General features: G+C 47.9%; 1 long non-coding RNA gene across 2 annotated transcripts; it reads right to left on the bottom strand.

The window, feature by feature from the left end:
• Window positions 1-1622: 1622 nt before the first annotated feature.
• On the bottom strand, window positions 1623-13113 carry LOC121133908. 2 transcript variants are annotated; one of them, XR_005870922.1, is made up of 4 exons: window positions 12647-13113; window positions 11124-11236; window positions 3612-3721; window positions 1623-2417 (listed from the first exon to the last, which is right to left on the bottom strand). It is a non-coding gene; the product is annotated as an uncharacterized LOC121133908 (long non-coding RNA). The 2 variants fall into 2 exon arrangements; XR_005870921.1 differs by having other exon boundaries at window positions 12643-13113.

The following is a 13113-nucleotide window of genomic DNA, read 5'->3' on the forward strand; positions in this document are numbered from 1 at the left end:
CGGGAACAGTCACGGGACTCCCACCTGAGGATCCAACCACTCCTCCCAACTAGTCTTGAGCAATTCTTCCCTAATTACATGTGGTCTCGGGAGATAGAAAGGGGTTAGAGGAGGCTCCATTTGCCTGGCCGCCCGTGGGGAGTCATCGTCCCTGCTGGGGTAGAGACCTTTCATTGTGGCTACTTTAAGTGCACCCACATTTCTTCCCGTGACCCCATTGCTCTATAAGTGAGCCTCATAACCCACTGGCTCCCCAGAGTGAGCTTGATGGAATACTAGTACCTTGGTTTATTGTTGGGATAATGGGGTGGGAGGTAGATTTGTTTATGTCTTCCCCAGAGAAGGAATTTTAGCAACACCCTGTCTTTAAACAAAACAAAACATCAGCCAGACTTAGTGGTGTCTTTCTAACCTCAGCACCGGGAGGGTAGAGACAGGAAGCCCTGGGGCTTGCAGGCCACCCAGGCTAGCAGAGCCAACCAACTCCAGGTTCAGAGAGAGAGATGGGGAGACCCCATCTCTACATAAGGTAGAGGGCTGACGAGATGGCTCAGCAGGTAAAGGGGCTTGCCAGCCCGAGTTCTATCCTTCCAGAACCCCAGTAAAGGCAAAAGGAGAAAACTGACCCCACAAAGATGTCCTTGGATTACAGAAATTCTTTGAGATGGGGTCAGTGCAGCATGATGCATTATAGATATCCATGAGGTTTGTTGAAGATGTGAGATTCTGAGAGTTTAAATTTGGAGGGCCAGTCAAGATGTTTGGCTCATACACAGCAGGGACTTGGGGAAAGTCCACTTTATTTATTTATTTTTGATTATATGCATTTCTTTTATTTTGATTACATGTATTTGTTGCGCATGTGTGGAAGTCAGGGAGCATCTTTAGGAAGTCAGTTGTTAGCCTTGGTGGCAAACACCTTTCCCTGCTTACCCTCTCTCCAGCCCTGTTTAAGTGATGAGTGGGGTTTGTCAGGTTTTGTCTGGATCTGGGTCAGTGCTCTTGAGAAGGGGCCCTATGGTCCAGGAGCATCCCAGTTCCCGGGCATCTATGAAACGTGGACTAGATTGACCCCTCATGGAACATATCAGCCGCACCCTCTAGTTCGCATGGGGCCTACTGGGCTTTGGGGGACAGGAAAGACAAGCTATGCAGGTCTCTGAATTGGGATTATGATAGGCCCAAACCAGTCCAGCGGGCTTGGCAGAAGCAGGTAAAAGCTGGATGGACAAAAGCAAGAGGCTTATGGAGAAAAAGTTCAAGAGGATACTTGTCTGAGAGCCTGAAGGAGGGCTGGGTCTGTATCCTGGGGCCTGGGCCTGCAGAATGGAGTTTCAAGAAGCGATCCAAATGTAGATGTGATAGTACACACCTGTAATCCCAACACTCACGAAGCTGAGGCAGAAGAATTACCTCTATTACCTATATTACACAGGGAGCTTCAAGTCAGGCTGGGCTACAGTGTGAGACCTTATCACAAAAGAAAACAAAACCCAGCAAGCACTGATCTGAGCCCAATGAGACCCTGTCTCAACCCTATTCCCTACCAACAAAACAAAACAAAAGACCTCACCCCCACCCCAAACAGTAAACAAGGAGCAAGAGCATAGTCAGGACACGAATACCAGCAAGTAATCACTTGGTCAAGTTAATCTCACGATGGTAGTTACGTGGCTGGGGTGGTGGGTCAGGCGGTCAGATCTGATCATGGGTGGCCCCACGAGATGAGCTGGGATAGAGAGGAGAAGGGTCACACCGGTGGCTTTGAATTGGGGACCACTACTCTTAGGCTTTGTCTTCTTGGGGGTCTCCGTGTCACCTGACAAATCAGATCTGTAGAATGGCATCACCAGGTCCTTTGTGCGGCTCCTTCAGGGCGACGACCTTCGGGAGAGCCTCGCCACGTAACGAAGCCCAGTGGGCAGCTGTTCTCCAGTGCCGACAGCATCTGGGATGCACTCCTACCTGCCTGGGGAGGCACAGGCTCCTGGGAGTGGGCATTGCCTGTGACTCACTGTGTGAGGTGAGGCAGCTTCCTGCCCCAGTGCCAGCCCCAAGCCTCCAGGAACAGGCTGGGGGTGCAGATGTTTGCCATCTCTGGGGCAGCCTGCAACCCCCCTCTACACTGAATGTCCCCAAGTGGCTCCGATGGAGTTGGCAGTCCACTTCTGGCTCTTCATGTGAGAAAGCAGTGCGGTCCTGAGGACATGACTGATCTCAGCGCTTCTTGGAGGCCTGAGGCGATTTGGCAGCATCTAAGACACTTGTTCCACGGTGGCTGCTTGACAGTAATCCCATGATGTGTGTCCACTGCCGCTTCCTACCGCAAACACCTCTGCTGGGTTCAAAGCTTGGAGCCGATGCCCATTTCTCTCTTGTCTATCCTTTGGTCACTTCTTTCTTTGTATTTTAGTTTCCTACGAAGGAAAAATAGGATGAAAAGCCCAGCATCATAGGATTATTAGCACTTTTTGTCTATTCGTGTTTGTTTTTTATTTAATTAAAATACAATACTATCATGCCAGTCAGAGGTGGTGCATGCCTTTAATCCCAGCACTCAGGAGGCAGGGGCAGGAGGATCTCTAGGAGTTCGAAGCCAGCCTGGTCTACAGAGCGAGTTTCAGGGTAGCCAGGGCTACACAGTGAAACCCTGTCTAGAAAAACCAGTGTGTGTGTGTGTGTGTGTGTGTGTGTGTGTGTAATTATATCATCTCCTCTCTCCTCCCTCCACTTGTTTAACCATTGTTATTACATATACATATAAACAAATAGATGTATAAATACAACCTGCTGGGTCTGTTTAGTGTTGCCAGTATGTATATTTCTAGGACTGACCACTTGGTATTAGAAAACTAATCAGGGGGGCTCATTCTCTGGGAAGACTCATTCTCCCTGCCTCAGTGGTTGTTGATTGCCTATAGCTTTTCATCTAGGGATGGGGTATCAAAGTGTTTTTGTTTGTTTGCATGTGCACATGTGTGTGTGGTGTGTATGTTTCCTGAATACTGGGATTTACGTGGGTGCAGTGGATCTGAACTCCAGTCCTCATATCTGTATGGCAAGTGCTTTATCCACTGAGCTGTCTCCCCAGCCTTGTTATCCAAGCTTTCATCTGCAAGTGCTCTGCAAATAAGAGGCGTTAGAAACTTGAAGCGAGCCTATGACATATGTAACTCAGTAAATGGGAGCGATTTGACTAATGCCATGATTAAATATTTAGGGAGTATTCTGCCAACTGTTGGGAATTCAGAGGAGGAGAAAGACACTGTGGAAAGTACATTAAGTAAAGAGTATAAAGAGTATACGGCACTTAGCTGGGTGGTGGTGGTGCATGACTTGGAAGAGGCAAGCAGATCTCTGTGAGTTCGAGGCCAACCTTGAGGTCTGCAGACAGAGTTCCAGGACAGCCAGGGCTACACAGAGAAATGCTGTCTCAAAAAAAGAATATGGAGCACCTGGCATGAACAGGATACTCGGTAAACAGTGGGGCCTCCTCCTTCCTTCCCAGGGACATGCCCTGGCTCTGAGCAAGTCCCAGTGTTCACTGCAATCTACAGACCTGAGTCTCTGAAGCCAGGGAGATTAGCTGCAAGGGATGAGAATCTGGTTACCTTAGGATGTGCCAACCACGAAGTTTCTCGGGAGACTAGCGAGATGGGCAAGCCTTGAGGGTGGCGACCAAGTCCTCTCTTCAGACAGCAGCAGTGTCTTCAGTTGGTGTCTAAAAATGAGACAGTAAGGGTTTGCCTTCTCCAGTCACTCCTGGGGCGGTCCTGGATTTCCATAGGGTACCGAGATCCATTCTTTTTTTGTTTTGTTTTTTTTGGAACAGGGTTTCTCTATAGCTTTGGAACTTTGGAACTTGCTCTTGTAGTCTAGACTGGCCTCCAATTCACAGAGATCCGCCTGTCTCTGCCTCTTGAGTGCTTGGATTAAAGGCGTGCGCCACCACCCAACCGGCCCATGATCCCTTCTTAAATCTCTGAAACAGAAATGGGTAGTATCAAGTATTGGCAGCTGGCTTTGTAGTCTTCATATCCCATTCTAATTTGCCACCCTGGCTTCACAGACTGTGATCTCCAAGAAGCAAGAGGGGCCATAATCTGAGGCTGGGGACATGTGAACGCTTCTAAGGGGTTCTTTTGGGCTCTGGGAGAAATTTAAATGTTTCTTATTTTGAGAATGTGATTTGAGGGGTGAGTATTTCCCTAGTATGTTTAGGGCCTGGGGTTCCATCCCTTGGTACTACAAAAATAAATACATGTAAGACTAAAGTGCTTCCTGCTCTTGGAAAGAAGCCCAGAAACGGGATGGATGGGCTAAAGGTTAGCAGCTGGGGGAGGAAGACCCAGGGGAAGGGATTCTGAAGTGACTTAGAGAACACTGTGTAATTTCACTAGAGATACCTGAGATGATAGGTCAGAGATCTTGACAGAAGGAAATGGAAGGGAGACAGTGTTAAGAATTACATCCTAAAGCTGGAGAGATGGCTTGTCGGACAAGAGTACTGGCTGGTCTTGTAGAGTGTTGCTGGCTCCTGATGGCTTCCTGGGGGCGTGTGTGTGTGTGTGTGTGTGTGTGTACATATATGTGTGTGTGTATGTGTGTGTGTGTGTGAGAGAGAGAGAGAGAGCGAGAGCGAGAGCGAGAGAGAGAGAGAGAGAGAGAGAGAGAGAGAGAGAGAGAGAGAGAGAGAGTTCGGCATCAACAGCTCACAGCCATCCACAACTCCAGTTTCAGGTGATGCAACATCCTCTTCTGGGTTCCTTGGGCACCCAGCATGCACATGGTGTACACACATACATACGGGCAAAACATTCATACACATAAAATTTGAAAGATAAAAATTGCAGCCTAGTGTAGGCAAGGTGATGCACACCTGTAGTCCCAGCACTCAGGAGGCAGAGGGAAGCAGATCTCTGAGAGTTCAAGGATAACCTGGTCTATATAGCAAGTTTCAGGATAGCCAGGTCTACTTAGTGAGACCTTGCTTTAAGAAAAATTTCAAACTAGAGGCTGGAGAGATAGCTCAGTGGTTATGAAGACCATCCCAATACCCAAGTCAGGTGCCTCACAACTATCTGTAACTCCAACTCCAGGGCTACCTGATGCCCTCTTCTGGCCTCCACAGGCACTGCACTGACATGCACAATCCACCCAACTCCTAATTTTGTGGTTTTTTTCCCTTAATGTATAGTGTTCTGCCTGCATGTATGCCTGCAGACCAGAAGAGGGCGCCAGGTCTCATTACAGATGGTTGTGAGCCGCCATGTAGTTGCTCGGAATGGAACTCAGATCCTCTGGAAGAACAGTCAGTGCTCCTAACCTCTGAGCCATCTCTAGCCCACAAATGATCTTTTTTCTTTTTAATAGATATGCACAGACTGCTGGATGCTAAGGGGGTGTCGGGAACTCCCTCATCCCTCGCTTACATTATCTCATTCCAGACCCAAAAGGTTGGTGCCAGTTCTTAATCTTCATTTTGAGAGAGGAGTCAGGGATCCCAGAAAGAGAGGCACTCTTTCCTGAGTGGCTTCACAACTAAAGAGACAGGACCTGACAGCCCAAAGGAGTGATTCTACAACCTGAGCACGGGCCCCTGCAGAGTGAAGCATGATGGGAAAGTCGGGGTCTTAAGCAGAGGAATAGCGGTGGGGAGGTGGAACGCATTGCTGATTGCCCCCTCCCCTGCGGAGTCATTACCTGGGTAGCAGCAGCATGCCATCTCTATCTAGCATGGATTCTCAAAGGACTCGTGATTGACAGCTTACCTGGCCCTACTCTAAATAGGGGTCTGAAGAACTCTCACCTCCTCTTATGCACCAAGGATCTTCCAGAAGGGGTCTAGGCTACCATTCAAACCACCCTGGGCTTAGCTGGGTGGTCTTGTACAGATGGTTTCACGGTTTCATTTCCCAGTGCCTCTGTTTCCTCAGTTTAGAAATAGGAAGCAGCTACCCGAATGCTCAGTGAGCTGGACACAGGGCTGCGTGACTGTGAGCTCAGCACTGGGAAGTTAGACGGCGAAGACAGTGATTGTGAAGCTTGCCTGGGTTACATGGGGAGTTCCAGGCCAGTGTGGGATACACAGGAAGGCCCCGGCTTGGGGGCGGGGGCTGGGCTTTCAACTGAGGTTTCTGTATCTAATAACACTTCCCTTAAATGAGAGTGAAACATCAGCAGACCTGTGTTAGAGGAAATAGGAAACCAAGCCGGGCATGCGCGCCTTTTATCCCAGCACTCAAGAGGCAGAGGCAGGGGGATCTCTGTGAGTTCAAGGCCAGCCTGGTCTACAGAGTTCCAGGACAACCAGGGCTACACAGAGAAACCTTTTCTGAAATAGACAAAATATATTAGTATCAGATAAAGAAAACTTCAAAGGGAAGATTTAACAGAGGCTTTTAATTAGGAAGGAGGCTATTATAATTTAAGTGCATATTAATCTAATCATATAGTGTGCAGGCTGTGGCTGTGACTCTGCGGTGGAGTTCCTGCCTAGCTCTGGGTTCAATCCCCAGCACCACACACACAAACAAATAACATGTATTAAATACATAAAGGAAATTGGATAGAATTAAGAGAAGTAGGCAGTCATGACATGTGTGTGTGTGTGTGTGGGGTCTCTTCAAACTCCACTGCTGGCAGAGAAATGAAAGTCAAGAAAGAAACCTGGTTCAATGCGATTTAGGTGGACTGGGTCAAACTTCTGGAGTCTGACCCTGAGCAGTTTATTTATTACGTAGTTAAGCAAAGCACAACTTTGGAAGACGTTTCCTCATGACAATCATCACAATAAAGCTTTGGGACGACTACACAAACTCCTTTGCGGAGCATCTGTCACCTCTTCCACAAGAACGGGTGCTGCTGTCGACTGGGAAATGATGCTCAGGACAAGGGGAATCCCAGAGAATCCTGGCCCCACACACTCCCATCGCTCTGGACGGAAAACAGGTGTGCACACTGCTCTCGCTGAAAAGAAAAGCCTGCGTGTGTAACAGGTCTGGTTTCTCCATGTTCATCTGTGAGCACATGCACCTTGTGCCTTCTACAATAACAAAATTACTTTTGCTTTTTAATAACTGATTCAGGGAGTTGGAGGTTAAGAGCACTTGCTGTTGTAGCAGAGGACCAGAATTTGGTTCCAAGCACCTGGCATAGTGGATCACAGCCACCTCTAACTCCAGGTTCAGGGGATCTAATGCCCTCTTCTGGCCTCTGCCAGCTCCTGCATCCACCTGGTGCACATAAACTCAAGCAAGCACATGTGTACATAAATGAAAATAAATTAATCTTTAAATATTGCATTGCTAGAATGTGGCTAAAGCAAATATCTTCAGAAAAAAAATGAACCAATTTAACTACTACTACCATCACACACATACAAAGCCAGTAAAGACAGACTATATCAGCATTATTGATCACCTTGAATTAATTTACTTGAATAGAACACCAATCCCCCAAATAATACAATTCTAACTGAACAAAGAGTATTTGCAAATATAAACCAGATACCGGGTCATAAGCACATCTTAATAAGCTTCAGAACATTGCAATCTTACAGAATATGTTAAATTTGAAAAATTCAACAATAAGATATCTGGGAATGCCATAAGTGTTTGGGAAATTAAACAATATGTTTGCAAAAAACCAAATAAATGGCACATATGCCCAAACAAAGTCTGCTTGTGAATGTTTATCATCATTTTAGTTTCCAACACTTGGAAGCAGCTAAGACATCCTTCAGTGAGTGAATGTATAAATAAGCCCTGGGGTTTTCATATAACAGTACCACTTGGTGACTAAAGAGGATCTGTGACTGGGCATGTTGATCTAGCCCCTGACCCGGAACACATAGGCCTGCCGTTGCTTTTAAACACTTTCCTGTGCACATGTGGAAGTAGAGTGTGACTTTCTGGAGGCAGTTCTCATCTTCTATCTTATAAGTTCTAGGGATCTAACTCAGGACGTCAGGCTGGGCACCTGGTGCCTTTACCTGCTGAGCCATCTCATAGGCTTTGTTTTGCTTTTGGAGGTAGCTCAGGCTGGCCTCCAACTTTCTGTGTGTGTGAGGATGACATTAAACTTCTGGTTTTTTGTTTTTTGTTTTTTTAGATTTATTTATTTATTATGAATACAGCATTCTGCCTCCGTGTATGTCTGCACCCCAGAAGAGGCACCAGATCTCATTACAGATGGTTGTGAGCCACCATGTGGTTGCTGGGAATTGAACTCAGGACCCCTCGAAGGGCAATCAGTGCTCTTAACCTCTGAGCCATCTCTCCAGCCCCTTGTTTGTTTTTTGAGACAGGGTTTCTCTGTATTGTTGGAGACCAGGCTGGCCTTGAACTCAGAGATCCACCAACCTCTGCCTCCCAAGTGCTGGGATTAAAGGCGTGTGCCACCAATGCCTGACGACATTAAACTTCTGATCCTCCTGCCTCTACCTCTCAAATGCTGGGATTACAGCATTTTATGGGGATCAAACCCTGGATTTTGTTTATGGCAGGCAAACACTCATGCCTTACCACCTGAGCTACATTCCCAGTCCTGGCCTGGATTATATAGCAAAAATCTGTCTCAAATTTAAATGAAAATCTGGGATGGTGAGGGTTCCACAGTCAAAAGTACTTACTGCTCTTTCAGAGGATTCTCAGCTCTGACCTGTTATGTCACCACCATCCTCTGTGGCAGGGGTTCCTGACCTTCCTCCTGTTAACCCTTTAATGAAACTGCTCACAATGTGGTGACTCCAACCTTACTGTGTTGCTACTTCATTACTGTAATTTTGCTACTATTTTGAATCATAATATAAAAATCTGATATGTGACCCCAAAGGGGTCTCGACCCACAGGTTGAAAACCACTGCTCGGTGGGCACCAGACATGCACATGGTACACTCACAGCCAAACAAAACACTCATACAGATAAAAGAATACATCTAAAAAACTGTTTTTAAACCTATGGAGAAACCATAGCCAGACGTGCAGAGGGCTGGGCGTGTGGTGGGGTTAGTAGAGTCCTTGCTTAGCATCCATACAGCCCTGGGTTAGATTTCCAATTAATCTGGGTGTGTGGACAGGAAGATCCCAGCAGGAGGATCGGAAATTCAATCCTGCCTAGGATACAGGAGGCACAGAGGAAAGCTACAAGTGTGTTTCTAAGTGATAAAGGGCCCATCTAAGGGAGCTGCGTCATGTATTGTTCTAATCACATGACGTTCTGGAAAAAATTAAAACTATGGAAACAGTAGAAAGATTACACTGGTCATCAGCTGCTTAGGGGACAGGCACAGCTTGGGGATTCTTTTTAACACAGCACTGGTCCACATGACACTGTAATGGCAGATGCATACCGTGACAAGCTTGTTCAAGCTCACAGAATCTACGCGTATTGTTACTGCTGGGCCAATTAGGGGAAGTTGTGTCAGAGAGTACTCTGTACTTTCCCACAATTTTTGGTGTAGCTTGAAGCTGTTCTCTTTCCACATGTGTGCACATATGTGTGAATGCTTGTATGTGTGTATGCTTGCTTTTCTTTTGGTACTGGAGGTTAGATGACCCAGGTCCTTGTGTATGTAAATACATGCCCTATTACAGAGCTACCCCCTTCCACTCCATGGTTAGGGCCAGTGAGGTGGGTCTGTGGGTAAAAACACCTGCTACCAAGGTTGACCACCTGTGTTGACAACCTGAGTCGGGTTCCCAGGACTCACAGGTGCAGAAGGAGAGAAACAACTTCAGGAAGCTGCAGGTGGCCACAGTGAGGAAGCTGCCTGGGCTTTATCACAGATAATGGAAGCAAAAGAGAACATTGGCCATTTGGGGACTGGCAGGCAGGTCCCTGGGGAAGGACCAAGTGTCCCCTGCTTGTTGGTGCAGTGCGAGTGGGAGACAGAAGTGAAGGCTGGGCTGGATGGGCAGGCTCACTCAGGCCAGAAGCACGCCTAAGCCAGACCTGGCAATGTTTGCTCCCTGGAGTCTGTGCCTAAGGCAGATGATGCATCCTGGGAGGCTCTCCAAGTCTCCTTTGAACACACTCAGTGGATAGAACCATCCTATAATTACCATGGGGATAATTAGAGGTGCTTTCATGGTCTCTTTCAACAAATATTACACAAGCTATGGCCCTCTCACCCCGGGGTAGGGGTGGAGGAGAGTGAAGCACCTTTCCTGGGGGATAGCCAACACCTGAACCCTTGCCAAACACACCTGACTCCCCAGGCGGGCGAGGCGCAGAGATACACAGATCTGCCTGGGGCGGCTCCAGCTCACAGCCAAGTGCTGGCACAGGCACTGAAAGTCGCTCCTTGAGTGCCACAAGCTGGGGAGCTTCCAGCCAATGCTAGGGCTTCTAGTTTACTGAAGAATGGCCTTCCCAGAGGATTGCAAGCTTGTGGAGATCTTGATGACCCACAGATGCCTTCTGCATTCTCACTCATGGATACTCAAGTCACAAGGCTCTGGGCTCTCTTCATCTCTAGGGACCATGCTCACAGGGTTTCTGGGGGTCTGGATGACCTCCCAGCCCTGCCAAGTGGTATTTGGTACTTGTCATAGATGTCATGTGTTTTCCTAAGACACACTTTGGGAGCCTCTGGTTTAGATCTCTATGCTATACCTCCACCAAGCTCCGTTTCCCTCCTTTCTTACATCACATTTTCCCCCACTGGGTAGTGTAGAGTTTTCAGAGGCTTTGACATTTTCTCAGCCACTCCTGTTCTGCTCACCTCATCCTAACTTCTCACTTGGTTTAATCTCCTGTGACTCACTGGGAATCAAAGCCTAAGAGAATTGCCCAGAGCACCCGCTTGTCATTTTTGTTTCATTAGCGACATGTCTGGTTTGTTTTGTTCTTAGCTCCCCTGAGAGAGAGATCTGGCACCTCCCACAACCACTCCTGCTTTATGGTTTCGGGCCTTTCCCATGGGATCTGAAACCTCACTCTCTGGGCTTGGAGACTCAGAATGACTGTGTCACACTTAAGTTCACAACTGGTTTTTTGTAGAAGTACGTAGGAGAATTGCACGAGTTCCATGAACGTCAAGAAATTGGGCTCTTTGCTGTTTCATCACCCCATGACCCCTGTGGGGTTCGTGGCTGGGCAGACACTTAAAGGCTGGTTACCTTTCCAAGTGGTTAGTGAGGCCTTGGATTAAACCATTCCTGACACCTTTTCTTCGGCTTTCTCTCTGGTGACATTCAGGAGGGGACACCCAGAATGAGGCTGGTCCTGGTACCTGGCCGTTGGGGCAGAGGAGGAAGGTGGAAAGTTTGCAGGAACTGTGTACTTGGCCATCTCATGAAAGGCTTCCCCTTGGGGAACAGGCAAGCAGAAGCTGTATGGGTACTGGCCAACTGATCTTTTTGAAGATAGATTTGGGGTGTGGCATTCCCTGTAAGCCTGGGGAGGCCCTGGGAAACTGGATCAGAGTTACAGCCTGGCCTAACACTGGGTGAGCCACAGAGGATCCTGGATGTGCAGGTCAAAAGTGTGAGATCCTTGCTCTCTGCAAAGGGAGGCAGAAAGGGAACCTCAAGGAAGAGTACCGTGTTTATTAGCCAACCATGTTTCTGGAACTGGATCATTTCCAATCACAAGCATAATAACTTGAGAGACCTAGGGAAACCTTCAAAGCCTGGCCTCCACCCACCCTTGTAGCGTCTTCGGTCAACAGCTTATGGCACAGATCACCCATCCCCCGCCGGTCCCCACTTTTGGGGCTTGCTCTGTGCCACTCTCTTGCCAAAATGATTTCTCTGTTGGTAAGCCTCTTGTGGCTTTAGGCTGTCTTTCTCCTGAGAAAATGCTCTCCGACGCCCAAAGGGGAAGAGTGTGTCTGTGTGCGTGTGTGTAAGGGGTTCAGGTCATTGCACCATCCCATTTCTACCTAAGGCCTCGGTTCCTGAGCTTGGTCTCTGGTCTATTAAGTTTACATCTGTGACAGTTTGCTTTCTTTCTTTTTCCCTTCTCTCTTTCTTCTTTTCCTTCTTTCGTTCTTTCTCTTTCAACAAGGTTTCATTTGCTCAGCCTGGCCTTAAACTCTGTGTCAAATTCCCTGTATAGCTGAGGATGACCCTGATCTTTTGCTCTGCCTACCCCCACTTCTGTTGTTCTGGGATTACAGTGTCATATAGTCTAGTTTTGTCGCTTTAAACATCCTCAACTTGTCCCTTCTGCCCCAGATGACCAATGACCTTTTTACTGTTTCCATGGTTATTTTCCCAGAACTTCATGAGATCAGAAACATACACTATATAGCCTTCTCATACTTTTTTTTCTTTTCTTTTCTTTTTTTTTTTTTTTTACGAGACAGGGTTTCTCTGTATTGTTTTGGAGGCTGTCCGCCTGCCTCTGCCTCCCGAGTGCTGGGATTAAAGGCGTGCGCCACCACCGCCCGGCTCATACTCTTAATATTTAGACTACGCTTTTCCCTTTTTCCCTGTCTTTCTTATTCATTCATTTATTTACCCACTTATTCATTTGCTAGAATGTCTCTCTATGAAGTCTTGGCCTGCCTCTGCCCCCATTCCCCTTCCCGTACCTCTGCCTTCTCGGTGCAGGAATTAAAGGCCTGCACTACTATTCCTGTTTGTTTTTTGTTTTTTTTCTTTTCCTTAGACAGGGTCTCACACAGCACTCTACCTACTGACTTATGCTCGTCCACACTAAGTAGCTTGTACTCTTCCTTTTTAGTCTCTGTCCCTTTGCTCCACAAATAGCTTCATAACTCTGAAACGGTCTTCGTGCTTTGGCCGGCTTGAACAGCTCATGCCTCTTGCTCTTGCCCGAGAAGGTGTCTGCAAGGACCAGGGCCCAGGTGAAGGAGATGACCCCTCGTTGTCACCCAACAAGGATCTGCTGATGGCTTCTTTGAAGACAAGCATGTAGCATTTGAATTGGCACCGCGTGGGGCCCATGCGGGAGACGTGTAAACGCGGGCACCAGAACGCAGAGCTCTGCCCACCCGATGACAGTTGACTGGCAGTTGGGGACCCAGGCCAACGGGCCGATGATGGAAGGCTGACAGCTGAGTGGCAGCACAGCAGCCGAACGACGCCGCGCACCCGGGCCTAGCACGCGGCGGCGGCCGCCAACGGTGGCTTCGAGCAGGGC

Source organism: Mesocricetus auratus, unplaced genomic scaffold (assembly GCF_017639785.1).
Source record: "Mesocricetus auratus isolate SY011 unplaced genomic scaffold, BCM_Maur_2.0 Super-Scaffold_100025, whole genome shotgun sequence".
NCBI lineage: Eukaryota > Metazoa > Chordata > Mammalia > Rodentia > Cricetidae > Mesocricetus > Mesocricetus auratus.